This window comes from Arachis hypogaea, chromosome 20 (genome assembly GCF_003086295.3).
Source record: "Arachis hypogaea cultivar Tifrunner chromosome 20, arahy.Tifrunner.gnm2.J5K5, whole genome shotgun sequence".
In the NCBI taxonomy this organism is placed as follows: domain Eukaryota; kingdom Viridiplantae; phylum Streptophyta; class Magnoliopsida; order Fabales; family Fabaceae; genus Arachis; species Arachis hypogaea.
Genome location: NC_092055.1, coordinates 84,806,814 through 84,832,577, shown reverse-complemented (window position 1 = coordinate 84,832,577; position 25,764 = coordinate 84,806,814). Strand labels below are relative to the sequence as shown.

Here is a 25,764-nt window from a genome sequence, read left to right as displayed (position 1 = left end):
CAAAAGTTTAAAGTATATCTTTGACCAGAAGGATCTTAATATGCGACAGTGAAGGTGGATGGAGTTCCTGAAGGACTATGATTTTAAGTTAAGCTATCACCCAGGAAAAGCGAACGTGGTGGCAGACGCTTTGAGCAGGAAGAATTTGAATATCTCTTGGATGATGATAAAGGAAGAAAAGTTACTCGTAGAATTTGAGGACCTTAAGTTGGCTATGACTGAGACATCAAGTGGAGTCCGTTTGGCCCAATTGCATATAACACCAGATTTTAAGATTAGGATTCAGCAAGCACAAGCACAGGATTCAGAAATGATGACGATGCTGAGACGGATGAAAGTAGAAGAACCAGAAGCTGTAAGACTAGATCGTAGCAGCCTCTGGAGATACAAGAACAGAATTTGTGTGCCTAGCTCTGGAGATTTGCGGCAAAGAATTCTTGTAGAAGCTCATCAAAGTAGATTTTCTATGCATCCTGGAGTAACAAAGATGTATCAGGATTTGAAACAAATGTTCTGGTGGCCGGGCTTGAAGAAAGAGGTAGCTGATTATGTCTCAAAATGTTTAACCTGTCAGAAGGTGAAGGTGGAACACCAGAAACCGTCAGGAACCCTGCAACCCTTAGAAATACCACAATGGAAGTGGGAGCAGATCACTATGGATTTTGTCACGGGATTGCCAAGGACCTCAACTGGACACAATGCCATTTGGGTAATTGTAGACAGGTTGACAAAATCAGCGCACTTCCTTCCGATTCGAGTTGACTATACATTAGAAAGGCTGGCACGGATATATATTCAAGAAATCGTACGATTGCACGGAATACTTTCATCAATTGTTTCAGATCGAGATCCGAGGTTTACTTCCAGATTCTGGGGAGCTTTCCAGAAAGCATTGGGAACAGAATTGCATATGAGTACAGCATACCATCCTCAGACAGACGGACAATCAGAGCGGACAATCCAGACATTGGAAGACATGCTAAGATCTTGTGTAATGGATAACCAAGGCAGTTGGGATAGATATATGCCATTGGTCGAGTTCGTCTACAACAACAGTTACCAACAAAGTATCGGGATGGCACCATATGAAGCTCTCTATGGAAGAAGATGTCAGACACCATTGTGTTGGAATGATGACGGAGAAGCCAGTGTCTTAGGTCCAGACTTAGTGCAAGAAACTACTAAGAAGATAAAGGGGATTCGCCAGAAGATCCAGACAGCACAGAGCCGTCAAAAGAGCTATGCCGATAATAGACGTAGACCCTTAGAGTTTAGTGAGGGAGACCAAGTCTTTCTTAAAGTAACCCCGACTACTGGAATAGGTAGAGCTCTTAAGACTAAAAAGCTTAACCCTCGATACATAGGACCTTTCCAAATACTTAAAAGAGTCGGTCTAGTAGCTTATCAAGTAGCCCTTCCTCCATATTTGTCAAACCTTCATGATGTTTTTCATGTCTCGCAACTTAAGAAATATATTCCCGACGAGAGTCATATTTTACAACCAGAGACAGTACAGTTACGAAACGATTTGACATATCAAGCATCACCAGTTCAGATCGTAGAAAGAAACGATAAACAGCTGAGAGGCAAGACTGTTCGCTTAGTCAAAGTAGCTTGGGGACAAAGAGGAGAAAAAGAGCACACTTGGGAATTGGAAGATAAGATGAAAGCTGATTACCCGCATTTATTTTCAGGTAACTGAAATTTTGAGGGCAAAATTTTCTGTTAGGAGGGTAGAATGTAACAACCCCGGTTTTCGAGTACGCGAGATCTTTTCTGAAAGTACGAATTTCTCCGGAAGATCAGTGAGGGGAAAACCTTTGATATATCATCAAGTATCTCAATCCTCATTGTCATTATTTCATCTTTAAGTTAGAACCTTTTTCGAGACAAGCTCGATAATGCAATCACGAGGAATCTAGTTTTTGAACCGTATCGGTTAGGAGTTTTAATTCGATTTTTCGTAAATAATCTCAGTTTGACAAACCGGACTCGATTTATGAGAGGAGAGAGATAATAGGATGATATTATCATTATATGAGTATTAGAAGCCTCTTGAATGATATTATAAGGTTACCTGATCAGTTTTAGTTAAAAACAGAAAACCGGTTTAACCGGGTTCACAATTTACAGGTGCAGCTTAGCACCAGCACTCCCTGATGACTTTAGCAATGCTAAGGCCTCATTATTCATGTTTCATTCTCATAATAAATATGTTACTAGTGTCATTTATGCTAGTAGCTTAGAAAATAATTTTTAGACATGTTTTTGCAAGTGTTCCGATACATCTAGTTTTAGTAGTTATACACCTGAGATATTTTAATATTATTTTAATCCACCTCCAAGTCAACCAATCACAACTCACCCTACACCCCCAAAACCCCCAAGGCTGGCTCATTTTCACTTTGTGGCCGAAAATAGGTAGAGAGAAAAAGAGAGAAAAGTTCTTAGTTCCAAATCTTCAAAGCTTGATTTCTGCTGAACTAAAACTCAAATCAAAATTCCAATCCGACCAAAATGATCCTCTCTTCTTTCTCTACATGATCATATGACTTATCAAGGCTGGGATCAAGGTGAGTTGGCTGTACCATCTCTCTTTTGATTCAGTTTCAAGGAAACATGCTTAAATATGTGTTTTCTTGATGTGATTTAGGAGGAAAAAGTGTTTAAGGACCACCTGAAAGTTTGATTGAATTAGGAGCAGCAAGACCAGGTAGGGTGTCACGAAATTAATCTTGATTATTTGTGTTTGAGTTGTGTGAATGTTGTATTATTTGGCTGTGCTAAAAATTGGTTGCATATATGATTGATTCTTAGTGAAAATTTGGTGAAATTTTGATGAAATTTGATGAAATTCAAGCTTTAAAGTTCATGTTCTTGGGCAGCTGGAAAAACGAAACTCTAAGCTTAAATTGAGGTTCAATTTGTGTTGAAATTATGTAGAAAATATGGGGTTTTAGTGGCTGCTAATTTATTATGAATTATAGTAAAAATCGGTTGCTGAAAAGACTGAAAAACGGGTAAAAACAGAGAAAGAATCTGAAGAATTTATGAAGAACATGAAGAACACTTTGAGTGTGGTGAAGAACAATGAAGAACACCTTTTTGATTCATAAAAGGGCAAGGAAGTAAAATTTTTGGTGTTTAAGGGGTTATATGGTAATTTCTGGAAGTTAGGGTGGTAAAAGTAGAAATATTAAAAGTTACGGGTGGTAAAAAGTGAATTTTAAAGGTTAAAGGTTAAAGTAAAGTTAATTTTCGAAAATATATTAATAAAATAATAAATAATAATAAAATATTAAATAATAATATTTAATTAAAAATAATATTTTAATAAAAATAATAAAATAATGCGAAAAAGGCAGTTTTCTGTAAAAGCTTTAGAAAGACAACTTTAAGCGCAGAATCTCATAATTACCTTCATAAAACACTTAGGGAGTGGTAAAAACATATTAGTGAGGCAAAGATAAATAAAAGTTAAAAAGTTGAAGAAAAGATAAAAATCGAAGAAAAAGTCTGTAAAGTTTTAACAACAGAGAAACAGACAGAGACTAGTGAACGAACTAGGGCAACATAGTTAGTTCTTGATTTGCGAATAGGGTTAGGTATTATATGAAAAGTTAAACTGTTTCAGTATAGACTTAATGAACCTATACTTGGGGCAGGCTAACTAATCATACCGAAATTTACATAAACTTTAAATACATACGTTAAATAGAGAAAGCAGAATAAAGTGAGGAAGCGCAGAGAAAGGAACAAACAGAGCAGAATAAAGAGACAAAGCGAAGAGAGTAATATGATAAAGAGTAGAGGACCTATTGAGAGGTCATCTGTTGCATTAAGGCAACCTCAGAGATATCTATATGTTCATCTACTGCATTGTAGCAGTCAGATAGATAATGGTGCAACCACTGAGAAACGCTTTCCTGCGGTACAGGTCCATATTTTATTTCTGTAAGGCAGAGGGGTTATTTCCTGCTACAGAAGTACCGTGACCACCTGTTCCATTTCTGTAGTGGCAGAGGGGTTATTTCCTGTATACAGAAGGTGTGTCGGCATACCACCCTGTAGTGGCAGATGTGTTATTTCCTGCGTGCAGTGGACCCTGTGGTGGCAGAGGGGTTATTTCCTGTACACAGGGGTATAGCCAACAGGAAAGCTATATCCGGCTAGTAATGCTGGGTTACGTCGGGAGCGGGTAGAAACCGACAAATGAGCTCATTACCTACACTAGGACTAGACATGCATCATTCTTGTCTGTGCATTATTCTCTGTTGCATTCCTACTTGTGTTTGATCAATTTCTTTATGTTTGTTTGCTTGAGTGCTATGTCTATGCTTTATTTTCTTGCACGCTTCTGTTTGTGTTCTGTTTTCTGTTTTCCCTATCTATTTTAACTACTGTTTACTACTTTACTGTATTCTAATATCTATCTGCTAATCGGAATCAAATAAATGAACGTAACTAATAACCCCGACCCTACTAAGAACTCCCCAGTTCTTACCCCTTCTCTCCCTTCCTCCCCCCTCAGATGGAGACGGGCGTGATCTTCTATGAGTTCGAGGACCCTTACGTCTACGAGGATCCGGTACATCACAGTTACTTCATTATGGGTTTGGAGCCTCGTATTAGACGATATGCGTTACCTAATCGAGCTTTTCAACATCCTCTGTCTAGCCCGTATTTTGACCCTGATGCTCCTTACGACTTTTCCTTATTCTGGTTACATCCTGACGCACCTGTACATCCTTTTCCTGATAATCCCGAGCACCCTATACCAGCTCAACCTTTGAATGAGGCGGTACCTGAGCCTATCATTCCTGATGAGCCTGAGTTAGCTGATGACTACGTACCTGTGATACCACCAGAGTGGGATTTTCCCCCTGAGCCGATCCCCGACTTTCCACAGCCTGATGAGCCAGCACTATCGGACGGTGGGGTAGCTCCTATATACGCGAACGGACCTGTGCTTGCGAATGGTTTTGTACATAGTGACAGCAGTGTTTCTGGTGGATCTGAGGACATAGTTGCAGCTGTGGACGATGAGGAGGCGGAGGATCCTGAGATAGAGATAGAGCAGGATGAGGAGATGGACGAGCCTCACGGCGATTCTCCGAACGGCCACATGTAGATATAGCTTGACTGCGGAAGGGGCATTCTTTTGATGACACTCTAGTCTGACATTATCTGTTAGTTAGTCTCTCACTTGTGTTAGTACACCCGAGAGCTAGGAGCTATATAGTGGTTAGGCTAGCCTGGGTGCCAGATTAGTGGCTTTTTGTATGGGCCAGGCCCTGGGAGTGTCGTGTATATATTAGCTACGTAGGATGACGAGGATGTAAACTGACTTGATCTGGTGTAAACGCTGCATGTTTTGTTATAGTGTACATGATGTATATTATCAGTTGTGTCTCTATGTTTCTTTATGCCGCTTTTCTGTTACTCCCAATATATGCTTGTTTATTTTACCTTGTTATCCGCAACGATACGATATAAAAAAAAAAAAAAGCTACCCGTAAAATTGGCATCGCTCTAACAAGGAACAGACTCATATAGTAAATAATAGTTAATAATTAAGAGGGATAAGTTAGTAACACTTAGCTTCTTGTATGACCATGGCATACTGGGAGTTGGGTCGTTACAAGAGGTAGACCCAAGAACAAATGCTTCCAAGACACAACAGAGGTAGCAATAGACCATCAGCTTAACAAGACAAAAGCCCTTCAAGGACGGCCTATTTCTTGCTCTGCAATGCAGTCCTTCAAGAATCCCTTTTCTGCTCTCCTGGCTGTGTTGTTCGACAACGACGCTCCTCTTAGGAGAGTTTGCAACACCAGTGATCTTCACGTACGCACCATATATTAGCTTTCTTTCGTTCGTTCATTCCTTCATTTTCTTACCCTTGGCATGCAACGTTTGTTTTCTTGGTACAGGGGACTCATGGCGGCATCATGCATAACAATAATGAAGTATGTTTCTTAAATTAATAAATTGGCAGTAAGGCTTGCTTAATATTTATATTTGTTGTATGCTTAATATTTTTTTAAGTATTATATGTTTAGTCATCAATTTGGTTTGTGGACACTCAACTTTCAGTGCTCAAATTTGGTACGAGTCAAGTCTTGCTGAGATTCTTAATTCTCTTCAGTGAAATTGCGGGGTTTTCTTAGATCAAAGATATATGATTTTCTGCATTCACGAGTCCTTTAGTGATTTTGGTACTTGGAATCATCTATTTAATTTATTTTTTGTTCTTTCCCTTTACTCATGAACTTGGGGATGAGTATGGAATGATATTAAGGTTGGATTGGATAAGAGAGTGCTGCATTTTTTATTCTTATTTTTTGGTTCTTTGTTACTACTTTTGATTTTGTCATTGTTTTGATGGAAAATTCTCCAAATCTTTATGTCATTATCTAAGTCAATTCCAGATGATGTCTCAACTGTGTTGATGGCAAAATCTGAGAGAACATGCCATTGTTAGAGCTAGCATGGTATGCTTCATGGTTGTAAATTTTGACTTGTTTGAAGTCTTTTCATATTCAATAAGTTTCTCATGGATAATTATAATAGTTGTAATGGTAATTAGCAATGTTCTGAAAACCGAACCGGACCGGCCGGTTCAACCAGGTTAACCGGAAACCGGTTACCAGGCCGGTCCGGTTGACCTTCAAAACCGTCCTGCAAAAAACCGGTAAAAAAACCGGTCGAACCGGTGGTTAACCGGTGAACCGGCCGAACCGGTCGGGTTTTTAACAGCACCGGTTTTTAACTAAAGACCGAAAACGGTGCCGTTTTGACGCACAAAAGAAAAAAAAAAAGAAAAATGAGCCCAACCCACTTACCCGCATAGCTGACCCGTAACCCAATTACCTTACCCCTTATACAAACTACGAGAGTCACTCAGCAGCCACCAAACCTCAACCCTAATTTCACTTCAAAGTTCCAATCTCCTTCAGTTCATCCAACTCCAACGAACGCGACCATCCCTCCCAGTCTACCACAATCGACACCACATCAGAGCTGCTGTCACCGGGCAGAAGGACCTCCAACGGGCGGCGTCGTCGGCTTCGTCTGGTCGTTTGGGCATCTGATTTCCGAAGCTTCCGTGGTCCGCGTCGTCTGCTCATCTGGTAAGCTTCTCTGTCAACGTTTGGGCATCTCATCTCTGAAGGTTCTCTCGTCTGGTCGTTTGAGTTGTACTGGTTTTTTCAACTAATTTTTTTAATTTTTTTAATGAACTATATCAATTGATACAGAGTTCTTTATTTGGTTAGTTATATGGATTGATGCAGAGTTCTGTTTGTAATGGCTGCTGTATGTAATTCAATTTTGGATTATTTGGTTAATTATATGTAATGGCTGTTGTACTGGTTTTTCAATTTTGGGATTTTGAATGCTGAATAAAATTTTAATATAATTTTAGATTCTGAATGACTATAATTCTGAATTTTGCTATAATGGCAGAGGTTTATTATTATGAATTTTGCTGTAATTTCTGAATTTTGAGATGTGAAAGTACTGTTTGTCATATAGCTACAATTGGGAATAAATAAATTTTATTATTATTTTTATTTATTTTCTTAATCAAAATTTGGAGTCTCTGGTTAGGTTGGGAAGGGGCTAATATTGTTGTTGGCTCATGATAATTTCGTCATCCAGCATAAATTAGTTTCTGAATTCGAGTTTCTAATACTTTATTTATTTACTTTTTAATTCTTGCTGCCTCTCTTGTTTAAAAGAAACGATAACTGTGATAATATTTGACATGATTTTATTGGAGACAGAGACATCCTCCGTTTAATAGTTCCTCCTTATGCTTGCTGCATATGGAAGCTGTAACAATCAATTGCGGTGCCAATGTATTGTTCAATGAATCTAAAAATTAAGATGGTCTTATGAATAAGACTAAGGAACAAATGTTTGGTTATCAAATTTTCTGCTATTGAGAAAACAGTTTATTGTTATTATATATTGAATTTTTTTTATAATTTTACTGTATATTTAACTAAACCGGTTCAACCACGGTTCGACCCCAGTTGAACCATTAAACCATTAAACCAGTTACTCGACCGGTTTAATGACCGGTCCGGTTCTCGCAACCTTGGTAATTAGATATAAAATCATTCATATGCTTCTTCTTACAAGTTAGTGGTGTGCGAAATCGTGATCTTTACTTCCTTGGTAACGGCGCTAAAAACTACATACGCACGTTCATGTTCTTAATTCTGTTTCACAACTTCGTACAACTAACCAGCAAGTGCACTGGGTCGTCTAAGTAATAAACCTTACGTGAGTAAGGGTCGATCCCACGGAGATTGTCAGCTTGAAGCAAGCTATGGTCACCTTGTAAATCTCAGTCAGGCGGATTCAACTGATTTTATGAATTGATAAGTAAAAGATAAATAAAATATAAAATAGGATAGTGGTACTTATGTAATTCATTGGTGAGAATTTTAGATAAGCGTATAGAGATGCTTTCGTTCCTCTGAACCTCTGCTTTCCTGCTGTCTTCATCCAATCAATCCTACTCCTTTCCATGGCAAGCTGTATATTGAGCATCACCGTTGTTAGTGGCTACATCCCGTCCTCTCTGTGAAAATGGTCCGATGCGCTGTCACTGCATGGCTAATCATCTGGAGGTTCTCGATCATACTGGAATAGGATTCACCATCCTTTTGCGTCTGTCACTACGCCCCGCACTCGCGAGTTTGAAACTCGTCACAGCCATCCCTTTCCGGATCCTACCCGGAATACCACAGACAAGGTTTAGACTTTCCGGATCTCAAGAATGGCCATCCATGTGTTCTAACTTATACCACGAAGATTCTGATTAAGAAATCCAAGAGATACTCATTCAATCGAAGGTAGAACGAAAGTGGTTGTCAGGCACACGTTCATAGGGAATGATGATGAGTGTCACGATCATCACATTCATGTTGAAGTGCGAATGAATATCTTAGAAGCGGAATAAGTTGAATTGAATAGAAAAACAGTAGTACTTTGTATTAATTCATGAGGGACAGCAGAGCTCCACACCTTAATCTATGGTGTGTAGAAACTCTACCGTTGAAAATACATAAGTGATGAAGGTTCAGGCATGGCCGAATGGCCAGCCCCCAAACGTGATCTAAAGATGAAACTAAAGATGAAAACTCAATAGTAAAAAGTCCTATTTATACTAAACTAGTTACTAGGGTTTACAGAAATGAGTAAATGATGCAGAAATCCACTTCCGTGGCCCACTTGGTGTGTGCTTGGGCTGAGCTTGAAGTTTACACGTGGAGAGGTCATTCTTAGAGTTGAACGCCAGTTTGTAACGTGTTTCTGGCGTTGAACTCTACTTTGCAACTTGTTTCTGGTGCTGAAAGCCAGACTACAACATAGAACTGGCGTTCAACGCCAGTTTGCGTCATCTAAACTCGGGAAAAGTATGCACTATTATATATTTATGGAAAGCCCTGGATGTCGAATTTCCAAAACAATTGGAAGCGCGCCATTTGGAGTTTTGTAGCTCTAGAAAATCCACTTTGAGTGCAGGGAGGTCAGAATCCAACAGCATTTGCAGTCCTTCTTCAACCTCTGAATCTGATTTTTGCTCAGGTCCCTCAATTTCAGCCAGAAAATACCTGAAATCACAAAAAAACATACAAACTCATAGTAAAGTCCAGAAATATGAATTTTAATTAAAAACTAATAAAAATATACTAAAAACTAACTAAATCATACTGAAAACTATGTAAAAACAATGCCAAAAAACGTATAAATTATCCGCTCATCACAACACCAAACTTAAATTGTTGCTTGTCCCCAAACAACTGAAAATCAAATAGGATAAAAAGAAGAGAATATACTATAAATTCCAAAATATCAATGAAACATAGCTCCAATCAGATGAGCGGGACTTGTAGCTTTTTGCCTCTTGAATAGTTTTGGCATCTCACTTTATCCATTGAAGTTCAAAATGATTGGCATCTATAGGAACTCAGAGTTTAGATAGTGTTATTGATTCTCCTAGTTCAGTATGTTGATTCTTGAACACAGCTACTTTATGAGTCTTGGTCGTGGCCCTAAGCACTTTGTTTTCCAGTATTACCACCGGATACATAAATGCCACAGACACATTACTGGGTGAACCTTTTCAGATTGTGACTCAGCTTTGCTAAAGTCCCCAATTAGAGGTGTCTAGGGTTCTTAAGCACACTCTTTTTTTTTTTTGCTTTGGACCTTGACTTTAACCGCTCAGTCTCAAGTTTTCACTTGACACCTTCACGCCACAAGCATGTGGTTAGGGACAGCTTGGTTTAGCCGCTTAGGCCAGGATTTTATTCCTTTAGGCCCTCCTATCCACTGATGCTCAAAGCCTTGGATCCTTTTTATTACTCTTACCTTTTGGTTTTAAGGGCTATTGGCTTTTTCTGCTTGCTTTTTCTTTCTCTTTCTCTTTTTTTTTTCTGCAAGCTTTTTGTATTCACTGCTTTTTCTTGCTTCAAGAATCATTTTTATGATTTTTCATATTATCAAATAACATTTCTCCTTTTCATCATTCTTTCAAGAGCCAACATATTTAACATTCATAAACAATAACTTCAAAAGACATATGCACTGTTCAAGCATACATTCAGAAAACAAAAAGTGTTGCCACCACATCAAAATAATTAAACTAGTTTCAAGGATGAATTCGAAACCAGGTACTTCTTGTTCTTTTGTTTTTAAAACATTTTTCATTTAAGAGAGGCGATGGATTCATATTCACTACTTTAAGGCATAGACACTTAGATAATAATGATCATGTAATAAGACACAAAACATAAATAAACATTTAACATAAAAGATGAAAAACAGAAAATTTAAGAACAAGGAATGAGTCCACCTTAGTGATGGTGGCGTTTCCTTCTTAAGGAACCAATGATGTCCTTGAGCTCTTCTATGTCTCTTCCTTGTCTTTGTTGCTCCTCCCTCATTGCTCTTTGATCTTCTCTAATTTCATGAAGGATGATGGAGTGCCCTTGATGTTCCACCCTTAGTTGTCCCATGTTGGAACTTAGTTCTCCTAGGGAGGTGTTGATTTGCTCCTAAAAATTCTATGGAGGAAAGTGCATCCCCTGAGGTATCTCAGGGATCTCTTGATTAGCAGTCAAATGTTCTACCACTGAGCTATAGACCCTTGAGATAAATCTCTCCATCTCCTATAACTCGGAGGTGGAAGCTTTTGTCTTCCCTTTTCCTTTTTTAGAGGTTTCTCCGGTCTTAGGTGCCATCAATGGTAATGGAAAAACAAAAAGCTTATGCTTTTACCACACCAAACTTAGAATATTGCTCACCCTCGAGCAAGAGAATAAAGAAAATAAGAAGAAGAAGAAGAGAAAATATGGAGGAGAGGGAGGGGTTTGGGTGGGAAAGTGATTTTGAATTTTGAAGGTAGGTGGGGTTTATGGGGAAGAGTGTTTATTGGGAAGAGAGGATGAATGTTGAGAAGAGGGAAGAATATGAGTGGAGGTAGGTGGGGATCCTGTGGGGTCCACAGATGCTGAGATGATCCTGTGGGGTCCATAGATCCTGAGGTGTCAAGGATTTACATCCCTACACCAATTAGGCATGTAAAACGCCTTTGCATGCAATTCTGGCGTTTAAACGCTGAATTGATGCTTGTTCTGGGCATTCAACGCCCAGATGCAGCATGTTTCTGGCGTTGAACGCCAGTTCTATGCTTGTTTCTGGCGTTCAGGCTAGCTCTTCTCAGGGTGCATTCCTGGCGTTTGAACGCCAGGATGTTGCTTGTTTCTGGCGTTCAACGCCAGATCCATGCTCTGTTCTGGCGTTGAACGCCAGCCAGATGCTCCTTACTGGCGTTTAAACGCCAGTAAGTCCTTCCTCCAGGGTGTGATTTTTCTTCTGCTGTTTTTGATTCTGTTTTTAATTTTTGTATTTATTTTGTGACTCCACATGATCATGAACCTAATAAAACATGAAAGAACAATAAAAATAAAAATAAAATTAGATAAATAAAAATTGGGTTGCCTCCCAACAAGTGCTTCTTTAATGTCAATAGCTTGACAGTGGGCTCTCATGGAGCCACACAGGTGATCAGGTCAATTTTATAGACTCTGAACACCAAATTTGGAGTTTGGATATGGGAGTTCAACACCAAACTTAGAGTTTGGCTGAGGCCTCCCAACACCAAACTTAGAGTTTGACTGTGGGGGCTTTAGTTGACTCTGTACTGAGAGAAGCTTTCTATACTTCCTTTCCATTGTTACAGAAGGAGATTCTTGAGTTTTAAACACAAGGTTGTCCTTATTCAGTTGAGGGATCAATTCTCCTCTGTCTACATCAATCACAGCTCTTGCTGTGGCTAGGAAGGGTCTTCCAAGGATGATGGATTCATCCTCATCCTTCCCAGTGTCTAGGATTATGAAATCAGCAGGGATGTAAAGGCCTTCAACCCTTACTAGCACGTCCTCTACTAGTCCATAAGCCATCTTCATAGATTTGGCTGCCATCTCTAATGAGAAATTGGCAGCTTGTACCTCAAGGATTCCCAGTTTCTCCATTACAGAGAGTGGCATGAGGTTTATCCCTGACCCAAGGTCACATAGAGCCTTCTCAAAGGTCATGGTGCCTATAGTACAAGGTATTAAGAACTTTCCAGGATCTTGTTTCTTCTGAGGTAATGTCAGTTGATCCAGATCACTCAGTTCATTGATGAGCAAGGGATGTTCATCTTCCCAAGTCTCATTACCAAATAACTTGGCATTTAGCTTCATGATTGCACCAAGGTACTTGGCAACTTGCTCTTCAGTAACATCCTCATTCTCTTCAGAAGAAGAATACTCATCAGAGCTCATGAAGAGCATAAGGAGGTTCATTGGAATCTCTATGGTCTCTAGGTGAGCCTTAGAGTCCTTTGGTTCCTCAGAGGGAAACTCTTTGTTGATCACTGGACGTCCCAGGAGGTCTTCCTCACTAGGATTCATGTCCTCTTTCTCCCTTGTAGGTTCGGCCATGATTGTTATATCAATGGCCTTGTACTCTCTCTTTGGATTCTCTTCTGTATTGCTTGGGAGAGTACTAGGAGGGGTTTCAGTGATCTTCTTACTCAGCTGGCCCACTTGTACCTCCAAATTTCTAATGGAGGACCTTATTTTATTCATGAAACTCAGAGTGGCCTTAGATAAATCAGAGACTAAATTTGCTAAGCTAGATGGATTCTGCTCAGAATTCTCTGTCTGTTGTTGAGTGGATGATGGAAAAGGTTTACTATTGTTAAACCTATTTTTTCCACCATTATTAAAGCCTTGTTGAGGCTTTTGTTGATCCTTCCATGAGAAATTTGGGTGATTTCTCCATGAGGGGTTATAGGTGTTTCCATAAGGTTCACCCATATAATTTACCTCTGCTATTGCAGGGTTCTCAGGATCATAAGCTTCTTCTTCAGAAGATGCCTCTTGAGTACTGTTGGATGTAGCTTGCATTCCATTCAGACTCTGAGAAATCAGATTGACTTGCTGAGTCAATATTTTATTATGAACCAATATGGCATTCAGAGTATCAATTTCAAGAACTCCCTTCCTCTGAGGCGTCCCATTACTTACAGGATTCCTCTCAGAAGTGTACATGAACTGGTTACTTGCAACCATGTCAATGAGTTCCTGAGCTTCTGCAGGCATTTTCTTTAGGTGAATGGATCCACCTGCAGAAGTATTCAATGACATCTTAGCTAATTCAGACATACCATCATAGAATATATCTAGGATGGTCCATTCTGAAAGCATGTCAGAAGGACACTTTTTGGTCAGTTGCTTGTATCTCTCCCAAGCTTCATAGAGGGATTCACCTTCTTTCTGTCTGAAGGTTTGAACATTCACTCTAAGTTTGCTAAGATTTTGAGGAGGAAAGAATTTGGCTAAGAAAGTCGTGACCAGCTTATCCCAAGAGTTCAGGCTATCTTTAGGTTGAGAGTCCAACCATACTCTAGCTCTGTCTCTTACAGCAAACGAGAAAAGTATAAGCCTGTAGACCTCGGGATCAACCCCATTGGTCTTAACAGTATCACAGATCTGCAAGAATTCAGTTAAGAACTGAAAGGGATCTTCAGATGGAAGTCCATGAAACTTGCAGTTCTGTTGCATCAGAGAAACTAATTGAGGTTTCAACTCAAAATTGTTTGCTCCAATGGCAGGGATTGAGATGCTTCTTCTATGTAAATTGGAATTAGGTGCCGTAAAGTCACCAAGCATCTTCCTTGCATTATTATTTTCGGCCATATCTTCTTCTTTTTCAAAAATTTCTGTCAGATTTTCTCCAGAGAGTTGTGCTTTAGCTTCCCTTAGCTTCCTCTTCAGAGTCCTTTCAGGTTCAGGATCTGCTTCAACAAGAATGTTCTTGTCCTTGCTCCTGCTCATATGAAAAAGAAGGGAACATAAAATAATAGGGATCCTCTTTGCCTCAGTAGAGAGAGGTTCCTTTATGTGAGTAGAAGAAGGGAAGAATATGAGAAGGGGAAGAGAAAAACTCGAACACAGAGAGGAGGATGGGGTTCGAATTTTTGGGTGGAAGAGAAGTGTTAGTAGATGAATAAATAAATAGAAGGAGATGAGAGGTGAGAGAATTTCGAAAATTAATTAAAATAAAAATTAAAACAATTAGTTAATTAAAAAGGAAATTTGAAAAAGAGGGAAGGGATTTTCGAAAATTAGAGAGAGAGATTTAGTTAGGTAGTTTTGAAAAAGATAAGAAACAAACAAAAAGTCAATTAGTTAGTTGAAAAAGATTTGAAATTCAATTTTGAAAAAAATAAGAAGATAAAAAGTTAGAAGAGATATTTTAAAATCAAATTTTTGAAAAAGATAAGATTTAAAAAGATATGATAGAAATTTATTTTGAAAATTGATTAAAAAGATATGATGAAAAGATATGATTGAAAAGATATTAAGAAGATTTGAAAATTAAATTTGAAAAGATAAGAAGTTAGAAAAAGATTTTGAAATCAAAGTTTGAAAAGATATGATTGAAAGAGATTTGTTTGAAAAAGATTTGAAATTTTAAAATCAAAATTAATGACTTGACTCACAAGTAATCACAAGATATGATTCTAGAACTTAAAGTTTGAATCTTTCTTAACAAGCAAGTAACAAAGTTGAAATTTTTGAATCAAAACATTAATTGTTGATAATATTTTCGAAAATTATGAGATAAAATTAAGAAAAAGATTTTTGAAAAATATTTTTAAAATTTTCGAAAATAAATAAGAAAAATGATAAAGATTTGATTTTTTGAAAAAGATTTTGAAAAGATAAGATTTTTAAATTGAAAATTTGATTTGACTCATAAGAAACAACTAAATTTTAAAAAGTTTTGAAAAAGTCAACTCAAATTTTCGAAAATTTATGAGTGAAAAAAGGGAAAGATTTTTTTTATTTTTGAATTTTTAATGATGAAAGAGAAAAACATCAAAAAGACTCCATGCATGAAAATTTTGGATCAAAACATGTGATGCATGCAAGAACACTATGAATGTCAAGATGAACACCAAGAACACTTTGAATGTCAAGATGAACACCAAGAACTTGTTTTTGAAAAATTTTCAAGAAAAGAAAAAATGCAAGACACCAAACTTAAAAATTTTTATTCTTGAGACATTAACAAATTGAAAATGCATATGAAAAACAAGAAAAGACACAAAACAAGGAAATATTAAGATCAAACAAGAAGACTTACCAAGAACAACTTGAAGATCATGAAGAACACTATGAATGCATGAATTTTCGAAAAATGCATAAATTTTTAGAAAAAAATGCAATTGACACCAAACTTAAAAATTGACTCAAGACTCAAACAAGAAACACAAAATATTTTTTTTTAAGATTTTATATATTAATTTTTTTTGGATTTTCAAAAATAAGAAATAAAAAGCTTAAAATTAAAATAAAATTACCTAATCTGAGCAACAAGATGAACCGTCAGTTGTCCAAACTCGAACAATTCCCGGCAACGGTGCCAAAAACTTGATGTGCGAAATCGTGATCTTTACTTCCTTGGTAACGGTGCTAAAAACTACATACGCACGTTCATGTTCTTAATTCTTTTTCACAACTTCGTACAACTAACCAGCAAGTGCACTGGGTCGTCCAAGTAATAAACCTTACGTGAGTAAGGGTCGATCCCACGGAGATTGTCGGCTTGAAGCAAGCTATGGTCACCTTGTAAATCTTAGTCAGGCGGATTCAACTGATTTTATGAAATGATAAGTAAAAGATAAATAAAATATAAAATAGGATAGTGGTACTTATGTAATTCATTGGTGAGAATTTCAGATAAGCGTATAGAGATGCTTTTTTTCCTCTAAACCTCTGCTTTCCTGCTGTCTTCATCCAATCAGCTGTATATTGGGTATCACCGTTGTCAGTGGCTACATCCCGTCCTCTCTGTGAAAATGGTCCGATGCGCTGTCACTGCATGGCTAATCATCTGGAGGTTCTCGATCATACTGGAATAGGATTCACCATCCTTTTGCGTCTGTCACTACGCCCAGCACTCGCGAGTTTGAAGCTCGTCACAGCCATCCCTTTCCAGATCCTACTCGGAATACCACAGACAAGGTTTAGACTTTCCGGATCTCAAGAATGGCCATCCATGGGTTCTAACTTATACCACGAAGATTCTAATTAAGAAATCCAAGAGATACTCATTCAATCGAAGGTAGAACAAAAGTGGTTGTCAGGCACACGTTCATAGGGAATGATGATGAGTGTCACGATCATCACATTCATGTTGAAGTGCGAATGAATATCTTAGAAGCGGAATAAGTTGAATTGAATAGAAAAACAGTAGTACTTTGTATTAATTCATGAGGGACAGCAGAGCTCCACACCTTAATCTATGGTGTGTAGAAACTCTACCGTTGAAAATACATAAGTGATGAAGGTTCAGGCATGGCCGAATGGCCAGCCCCCAAACGTGATCTAAAGATGAAACTAAAGATGAAAACTCAATAGTAAAAAGTCCTATTTATACTAAACTAGTTACTAGGGTTTATAGAAATGAGTAAATGATGCAGAAATCCACTTCCGGGGTCCACTTGGTGTGTGCTTGGGCTGAGCTTGAAGTTTACACGTGGAGAGGTCATTCTTGGAGTTGAACGCCAGTTTGTAACGTGTTTCTGGCGTTGAACTCCACTTTGCAACTTGTTTCTGGCGCTGAACGCCAGACTGCAACATGGAACTGGCGTTAAATGCCAGTTTGCGTCATCTAAACTCGGGCAAAGTATAGACTATTATATATTGCTGGAAATTCCTGGATGTCTACTTTCCACCGCAATTAGAAGCGCACCATTTGAAGTTCTGTAACTCCAGAAAATCCACTTTGAGTGCAGGGAGGTCAGAATCCAATAGCATCTGCAGTCCTTCTTCAACCTCTGAATCTGATTTTTGCTCAGGTCCCTCAATTTCAGCCAGAAAATACCTGAAATCACAGAAAAATACACAAACTCATAGTAATGTCCAGAAATGTGAATTTTAATTAAAAACTAATAAAAATATACTAAAAACTAACTAAATCATACTGAAAACTATGTAAAAACAATGCCAAAAAGCGTATAAATTATTCGCTCATCAGTTAGCTTTTAGGACAAATGGTTGGTGCATGTGATAAATCATTTCTCTCGAAAACTTCAAACTATTGGGTGAAGTACTGAAGTATATGAATAATTTTATGTGATGAATCATTTCTAGTTAAAATTATGTGCTGTCACGTGATAAACAAGATTGAAGTTTTCTAGATCTTTGGGAAATGTCATTTTACTATAACATCTTACTTTCTAAAGGCCAAACATGCATGTGTATTCATTTTATTTAATGTGGAATTATGATTCCATTATTATAGGGGAAAGGATGTAAGTGTTGAGAACATGCATCAAGGTTTTACACACGTGTTTAAGTCAACTTTTGGAATAATTGTTACTTGTTACAATATCTCATGCTGGTCTAATGGTCTTGCCTTTAACATCATTTTATTCTCTCTCTGTGTCTCTTGTTAACTTTAATCAATACATTTATTCTGAAGCTATGTTCATCGAGTGGGTCATACAGCAAGAGCTGGCCGAGAAGGATGCGCCGTCACATTTGTGACTGATAATGACCGGTCACTTCCAAAAGCAATTGTGAGTTTCTTTCCCATGATTGTTAATTTTTTACTTCCCCTTTTCAGCTTAGTTTCATAATTTCTTCCTGTTTTTCTTTTAGGACAGTATAGTTATGCAAGTTGATGCGTGATTTTAATACTAGTTATTTTTAGATGTTCCTAGTTGAATACCTTACTGATTCTTTGCTTAGACAGAATTGAAGTAGAAACTAAAAGAGTAAAAAGAAAGTCAGTGATTTTTATTATCCTTTTTATAATATTTTTGTTAAAGTTGGTTTTCAATTGATTAGGCAAAGAGAGCTGGTTCAAATCTGTAGAGGTGAATTGTAGCAGAGCAATTCATACATAAATGGTCTCATATAATTGAGCAATTAGAGGATCAAATTGCAGAAGTACTTGAAGAAGAGAGGTTTTTGATTGTTAATGGTTCTCATATTTTAACTACTGTACTGTATTAATAACTAATGTGTTGTATTTTTACATCCCAAATTCTCAATTTTTCTTATTTTGGGGTCCAAGGAAGAAAGAGCCCTAAGAAAAGCTATAATGGAAGCGGCTAGAGAGATGTTGGAAGATGAAGGAGATGATGACAAACCAGAAGTATGCACTTCCTTGTTTGCATTTAAGGTTGTAATTTAATATGTATTCCTTAACCTCTGTTGAACTTTAATACATGAACTGCAAGCTAAGGGGGCAAATAAGAAAGAAAAGGGTGGACTTTCGCTTGTTGATGTCGCTTATCAACGAGCAAAAGCGGTGAAGCTGTCAAGAAGGCAATGGATTCAGGCAAGATCGTGAAGAAGAACAAAAAGAATACTGCTCGTCCTTCACATAAGTCGTCTTCAAGGACACAGGAGATGCAGGAGCTATTCCAGGCTGACATGAAGGACAAATAGTTGAAAGAAGAGGTGCTGGAGCAGGAAAGAAATCCAAGAGTTCGTTCAAGAGCAAGTCAAGGTATTTACTCAAATCAATCCCATATCTTACATTTGATTAGTTTCATCTTGGTTGAGTCATAAAGTATTTACTTCTTTTTAACGTTGGTAGTTTTTTTGCATCCTGATTTATACTTGCTTTCAATATCTCATTCAAATTCTTTTTTAGGTACAAGCGCAAGTAGTTTGAGGCTAACGATCCTTATTGAAAATGTGTTCATGGAATGAAAATGCACCTGCAATGCAAGACCTTATTGTTAATCTGACATGGGTGCAAAGGCATAAGACTTGTACCATATCCAATCACCAATGGAGGTGATTAAATGAGCAGCTCCTACCACCTGTGAGTTTTAATTGTTGCCTTTTGATCCTTTTGTGTTACCATGGTGACTGGTTGAATATTAGTTATTTAGATGTTCCTAGTTGAGAATACCTTACTGATTCTTTGCTTAGACAGAATTGAAGTAGAAACTAACAGTAAAAAGAAAGTCAGTGATTTTTATTATCCTTTTTATAATATTTCTGTTAAGCTGGTTTTCAATTAATTAAGCAAAGAGAATTGGTTCAAAGCTGAAGAGCCGAATTGTAGCGAAGCAATCCATACATAAATGGTCTCATATAATTGAGCAATTGGGAACTTTGCTTCATTCTTTCTGCTGTATTATTGTATTGCATCTGTGCTAGGCTCTATTTGTTTTCTTTTGATCATTAACTATGTGCTAATCATTGATGTAACATAGATTTGTAGTATTTGTGTTGTTTAAATTTGTATTATGCTTTATTACTTTTTAAGAGAATTTTGTGTATAAATATTTAATTGAATTTAATGAAATATTTCATTTTGTAGTAACTAATTTTAGTATATTTATATTATGTATAATAATAATAATTAATGGTAAAAATAATTTGAAATTTTAGAAAAATGATAGGTGGTTATTTCTAAAAGAGTGAGTATAATTAAAAAAAATTTTAAGATTTTAGCGGCAATAGTAATGGCAACTAAAAGTGAATAATATCACAATTTTAGAATTATTTTTAGTGGTCATATAAATTGCCGGTAAAATGGGTTTTGGCGGCAATAGTAATAGCCACTAAAAGTAAATAATATTGTAATTTTAGAATTATTTTTGGTGGCCATATAAATTGCCAAAAAAATGGCCGCTAAAAATTATATACTTTTTGCGGCAATTAAAAAGGATTTTACCGGCAAATGTTATAATTGCCACTAAAATTTTTTAGCGACAAAGTATAAGACGGCTAATATCTAATTACCGATAAATGTATTAGTGACTATTTTTATTTCCGCTAAAAGAAAAATAAATGGCCACTAAAAGTGATATTTCTTGTAGTGAATCAATATAAACAAGAATAAGGAAATTGAAAATTTTGTAAAATTTGTTTAACATTAATTCTAGATAATCCAAAATTAATTTAAGAAAAATATTCATTCAATCAAATATGAAAATAGTTCCATAATTGATATCACATGATATAATTTTTTCGAATTTATACTGAGTCAGAATACCAGTGTAATATGAATATATCAATCAATAATAATGCATAGCTGAAGGAAGAACCCATGTCTACCATGTAATTTCCATTATAAAAGTATACACCTCATGAATGTTGGAAATAAAAAATACAAATACAAATTTTATTAAAATTATTCTTTACATACAAGTGTTTTTTTCATATAAGTTATACAAGTCATTTATATTCACGTGCGCACGTTTTTCTTTATGCTGTTACTGCAAGTTCTTCTTTTTCTTTTTCATGTTGCACGTTCTTCTTCTTCTTCTTCTTCTTCTTCTTCTTCTTCTTCTTCTTCTTCTTTCGTTATCATCGTTACCAACACTACCACCTCCTCCTCCTCCTCCTCTTCCTCTTTCTTCTTTTTTTTTTTCCATTGGAATTTCTTTCCCTCCTTCATTTTCCTCTTTCTCCTCCATCATCAATTATCTCGTTGTTAAAAATAATGAATAATTCAAGTTCAGATTGTCAATTGAACCAAAATAAAATTGATTATTGTTTTGAATCCAATCAAGTAGCTAACGTGTGGTTCGATTCAAGTTAATTTTTTCGTTAGTAGTTTATATATGATTCTGTAGGTGAATAATATTTCATCGTTGATGATTTGAATTGAATGTAATATAAAAGTTCTGCATTAAAGAAAATATTTTTCTATATTTGCAGCAAATTTGGGTGTAACACGAAAATATTTGGGTGTAACACGAAGATATTTGGATGTATTTTTTTAGAATTTTCGGTGTATGTGTGCTGATAAATTTTGCATAATTCAAAACTCTTCTTCTCCCGCTTCGTCATTTTCTGCTGCTTCTTCTTCTTCTTTTTCATCATCATCATCATCATCATCATCTTCTTTTTTTTTTCTTGTTTTATCTTCTCAACTTTCTTCTTGTTTTACTCTTTTAACAAGAATAAAAATAAAAAAATCAAACAAAGAAAGAAGAAGAAACACATAATGGTACAAAAATACTTGGAAGAGGATGAACTTACATTTATTCAACTAAAAGAAAGAAAGAAATAAGAAAAAAATAAGAAGAAAAAATGCAGTATTAAAGGAAATATTTTTCTGTATTTATAGCAAATTTGGGTGTAACACGAAGATATTTAGGTGTATTGTTTAAGAATTTTCAGTGTATGTATGCCGATAAGTTCTGCATAATTCAAAACTTTTTCTCTTCTTCCTCTTCATCTTCTGCTCCTTCTTCTTCTTTTTTTCATCATCATCTTCTTCTTCTTCTTTTTCCTTATTCATCTTTTTCTTTTTGTTTTACTTTCTCAAGTTTCTTCTCACCAATACTGCCTCCTCCTCTTCTTCCTCCTTCTTTTTTATTGGAATTTCTTTTCCTCCTTCTTTTTTCTCCTTCTCCTCCATCATCAGTTATCTTGTTGTTAAAGATAATGAATAATTCAAATTCATATTGTCAATTGAACCAGAACGAAAATGATTATTTTGAATCCAATCAAGTGGCTGAGATCTGGTTCGATTATAGTTAATGTTTTCGTTAGTAGTTTATGATTCTGTCGGTGAATAATGTTGTTTTTTGTTTGTGAAAATTTTTGTTCATCGTTGATGATTTGAATTGAATGTAATGTAAGAGTTCAGCATTAAAGAAAATATTTTTCTGTATTTGGGTGTAACATGAAGATATTTGGGTACAACACGTAGACATTTGGGTGTATTCTTTAAGAATTTTCGGTGTATGTGTACTGATAAGTTCTACATAATTCAAAACTCTTCTTCTCCATCCTCCTCATCTTCTGCTGCTTCTTCTTCTTCGTTTTCATCATCATCATCATCTTTTTTTTTCTTATTCGTCTTTTTTTTCTTGTTTTATCTTCTCAAGTTTCTTCTTGTTTTACTCTTATAACAAGAATAAAAATAAAAAAATCAAACAAAGAAGAAGAAGAAACACATAATGGTACAAAATTACTTAGAAGAGAATGAACTTACATTTGTTCAACTAAAAGAAAGAAAGAAATAAGAAAAAAAGGACAAAAAAATGTAACATTAGAGAAAATATTTTTCTGTATTTGCAGCAAATTTGGGTGTAACACGAAGATATTTGGGTGTATTGTTTAAGAATTTTCGGTGTATGTGTGCTGATAAGTTCTACAGAATTCAAAACTCTTCCTCTTCCTCCTCCTCTTCTTCTTCTTTCATATTCTGATAATTCTTTTTGGGAGGAAAAAATCAAACAAAAAAGAAAAAAAAGCATAATGTTACAAAATCAATAGAAAGAGAATGAGGGAAAAAATGCAACAAAAACAACAGTAATAAAAAAGCGACGATGAAGATAAAACACGCGAAGAAAAAGGAAGAGAAACGCAAAGAAGAAGGAGAAGAAGAAGGAAGAGGAGGAGGAATGCGGAAAAAAAACGACGGTTATGGTTTTGATTAAGGAAGAAGAAGAAGCGTCTTTCATAATGGTGAGTGAGTGCGCTATGGAAACCGTCGAGTAGCGAGCGTGTTAAAACACGCTCGTATGGATGAATGTGTTCTTTATTGGGTTTAGCCTAACTTGTATAATTTGTAAACCAAAATGACTTATATGTATAGCACTTCTATTATAAAATTTTCTAGTAATACATATTTGTATAAAAAATCTAAAGATTAATCAATTATTTCATAAACTTAGAGGAATATCATGTTTAAATGTTCAACCTATTTTAATAAAGATAAAAGCCCATAATCAATAAAAATTCACTGCAAAAAATTTTAACAAAGAAGAGAGTAGCAGCACAGAACTTGTATTGTATAGTTCAAATTAATAGGAGTAGGAAAAATTGGCACGAAATACTAAAAATGGATTGCAACAAGAGAATAACATATTTTTGTTTAATTAGTTATAATAATAGATAATTGATTCTTATTTTTAACAATCATCCTCAATTTTTCAAGTTGTTATTCCAATAATTTTTATGCATGAAAATTGTCTTTTGGAGCAAAAGAATCCGTTTGTAACAAATAAAATCCATTCTTTCATTAATTTTAAAATAATTCTTTAAGTATCAATTTAATTATCCAAAATTATAAGAGCGTGATGTAATTTTGAATAATAAAAAGACTTGATTCCAAACAAGCTATAGGAATAGGATAATCGATTTTTTTTATACACAGCGCATGTTTTCTTTAATTTCTCATCATACTAATTGTCCATATTGATATTAGTTTCATATTAATTATAGACTCATGAATAACGATATACTAACAGTGACAAATCCAAAAATATTAAGTTATGAAAGTAAATATATCACACATAAGAATAATAAATTTTTTTTATAAATATATCAAAATGTGTTGAGTTAAATAATATGAAAATTTTAAATATTAAATTTTTATTTATTTATTAACAATTTTGATATATTAATAGTTACTAATGTATCTATTAATTCCCTTTCTTATAACTTAAATACATGTATAGTAAATGAGAAATTAATTAAGATGGTAAAGAAATAATCTTCTAACCAAGAAATTTTTTATTTGAGTTTTAAAATAACGAAACATATTTTTCATGAATTATATACGATCAAAAATATTTTAAAAGAAAAAATTATACACTAAATTTTTTATATAGATCCCAATTATATAGTTTAGGTTTAGTTATTTTATTGGTTTATATAGTTTTAATAAATTTTCAATTAGATTCTCATAATTTAAAAGTTTGTAATTAAATCTCCATATTAGATTAAAACTTTCAATTAGATATCCTTTTTAATCATAACTATTTTTTGGTTAAAAGAATACACATTTTTTTAAATGAAATATTTACTTTTGTGTTTAATGTAAAATAAATTATGAAATATTATTAAAAAATTTTAGAATTAGTTTGTTTTTTTTTAATTAATTCAATTTATATTTGAGAATTAATTATTAAAATATAGATGTGGTACAAAATTTTACAATTTACTAATAAATATTAAAGTTGAGTAGAAAAAAATTCAACAATATAATTTCAAAAAAATAATTATTTTAATTGAATATATTACAATATTCTATTTTTGTTAAATTGATTTAAGGGTAAAAAACCTTAATAAGCCAAGTCAAGAATCATGTAACGTAAATACGCCAAAGCGAAAATTGTTTCAGCAATAAGCCAAATCATATTTTTATATAATTCGAACCATGCTGGTTCGAATTCCATTTCTACATAATTCGAACCAGCTTGGTTCGAATTATACACAAACACATGTATACACGTAATTCGAACCAGCTTGGTTCGAATTACACACAAACACACGCACACACATAATTCGAACTAGCTTGGTTCGAATTACACAGTAATTCATGGTATAATTCGAATTATGCTGTTAAAAAATTAATAATTTATTTAAAAAAATTTATTAAAAAAATTAATAATTTAAAAATTAAAAAAATATATATTTTTATTTCATACGTTAAAAAAAGCTAACAAAATATTTAATTACGAGACTTCTTTAAAATATTAATGAGCTATCAATTCGAATTCCATACAATACTTTTCTGTCCATTTTTAATAGTTCATGAATATTTTTTAATAAATTTTTTTAATAAATTTTTTTAAATTATAGTACAAAAAATATTTTATCCTATGCAAAACAATTTAAAAAAAATGGCTTAAAAAATGTTAGGAGTACTATAAAAATTTGTAATGTTATAATAACTTAGGTAAATACATGCATGTACTCAAATTTTAAATAAAATACTCTACATAGTCAATAATAATTTAGAAATGAAAGAAAATATTTTATTCCATACAAAATAATTAAAAAATATATTTTATTCTATACAAAATAATTTAAAAAATGGCTTAAAAGATGTTATGAGTACTATAAAAGTTTGTAATATTCTAGTGATTTAGGTAAATACATGATAAAAATATTTTTTCTTTAATTTCTAAATTATTAGTGACTATGTGGAGTATTTCTTTAATGTCTTTAAGTCATTAGGACATTACAAATTTTTATAGTACTTCTAACATCTTTTAAGCCATTTTTTAAATTATTTTACATAGAATAAAATATTTTTTTATGATATAATTTAAATAAATTTATTAAAAAATATTCATGATAATTTTTTAATAAAATTATTTAAATTATATGGTGAGATATTACATGATTCGAATTACGCATAGGGAAGTTCGAATTACTCTGATTCAAATGATATGGTGAGCAATTCGAATTC

General features: G+C 34.7%; 1 long non-coding RNA gene and 1 other non-coding gene across 4 annotated transcripts; both read left to right on the top strand.

Annotated features, from left to right (window-relative positions):
• Nucleotides 1-2,403: 2,403 nt before the first annotated feature.
• On the top strand, nt 2,404-19,702 carry LOC112786791 (uncharacterized). 3 transcript variants are annotated; one of them, XR_011878990.1, is made up of 5 exons: nt 2,404-2,573; nt 2,654-2,713; nt 18,064-18,160; nt 18,432-19,098; nt 19,246-19,702. It is a non-coding gene; the product is annotated as an uncharacterized lncRNA (long non-coding RNA). The 3 variants fall into 3 exon arrangements; XR_003194329.2 differs by lacking the exons at nt 2,404-2,573; nt 2,654-2,713 and having other exon boundaries at nt 17,812-18,160; nt 18,432-18,550; nt 18,661-19,098; XR_003194328.2 differs by lacking the exons at nt 2,404-2,573; nt 2,654-2,713 and having other exon boundaries at nt 17,806-18,160.
• Nucleotides 13,770-13,877, top strand: LOC112787725 (small nucleolar RNA R71). The gene has a single exon (XR_003195121.1). It is a non-coding gene; the product is annotated as a small nucleolar RNA R71 (small nucleolar RNA).
• Nucleotides 19,703-25,764: the final 6,062 nt, after the last annotated feature.